This window comes from Octopus bimaculoides, chromosome 9 (assembly GCF_001194135.2).
Source record: "Octopus bimaculoides isolate UCB-OBI-ISO-001 chromosome 9, ASM119413v2, whole genome shotgun sequence".
NCBI classification, from domain to species: domain Eukaryota; kingdom Metazoa; phylum Mollusca; class Cephalopoda; order Octopoda; family Octopodidae; genus Octopus; species Octopus bimaculoides.
In genome coordinates this window covers 1,898,590-1,900,086 of record NC_068989.1, presented here as the reverse complement: position 1 = coordinate 1,900,086, position 1,497 = coordinate 1,898,590, and positions in this window count along the sequence as shown.

Here is a 1,497-nt window from a genome sequence, read left to right as displayed (position 1 = left end):
GATCGGAAAGAAGAAGGTCTTGAAACACAACACAGGATTACTTTAACGACATGGCCATATTTTTATAGTTATCATCTCGAGGGTGCTGCTGGAAGGCACGGGGAAAAGCTGGGTAGCGGTTACACCCATAACGCATCCTCTCACATACACACACACACACACACAAACGCACATCCACAGACACGCACGCACGCACACACACACACACACATATATACAAGCATGCATACATGCACGTACACATACACACGGGCACACACACACATTCACATCAAAGCACACCCATGGACATATGTACACACATGTATACACACACATGCGCACACCCATACACATACAAGCACACACACACACACACACACACACACACACACACACACATTGTCACTGCAAATACGGATGAAGTGAACCGCCCTCGACTTCCTAGAAATAACAGCAAGTCCTTCAAAAAAGGCAAATACATGCTGCTGTCTCTAAAGGGGACACACTGGTAATGTTATCCGGTGTATATGACATGGTGGTCATGGGTGGAATGACTTTGATCGTAGCTCTGCGCGATCAGGACGCACACATAAATACACGCAACACACACACACATACACACACCGAAAGCAAAATAATCTTCTCCGACCCCAGGATGAATGTAGGGCCGAAGTGGATTGAGAGATGTATGTGCGTGTGTGTGTGAATACGTGTACGCTAAGGCAATTCCATGTCTATACGTACATATGTGAACATAGTTATACTATCATGCATACATCTACGAACTGTACTTATGTATGTGTGTGTGTGTGTGTATGTATGTATGTACGTATGTATGCGTATATGTATGTATGTGTGCGTATGTATGTATGCATATATAAGCGTGCGCACACGCGCACAGAGATACATCACCCCCTCGCCACCATCCTCCCTCATAAACCCATCCTTATGTTTATGTTTAGTGTTGTGTGTTACTTTGTACGGAATCAGATCCATTTGGCGGGACGTTGTGTCTCAGAGGAATGTCAGCTTCGCCAATGGGAAACATGCTGAGACGTTGTCACTTTTACGAGATAAACTTTACAAGGGCAATTCTGCAGATTGGCTTTCACTCACCACGCTCTCTTATACAAGAAACACACACGCACACGCACAAGTCACACATATGCATTTACGTATGTATGTATGTATGTATGTATCTATCTATCTATCTGTGGCCATCCTTGCTTTTTAAGCTTGGATGTAAATGGAGAGGCGCAGTCGGCTCGAAATGTTTAGGACTTCGCTTTGCAACTGCCATTTTCCAGCTTCACGTTTCACTGCATATATAGATATGTACACGTATACGTATGTATGTATATATGTATGCATATATGTATATATATGTATATATATATATATATATATGTGTGTGTGTGTGTGTGTGTGTGTGTGTGTGTGTGTACATACGCACACGATGAAATGGACTCCAAAGAGACTGGTGTTGGTTTCCGACGGAAAGACTTGTACACACAC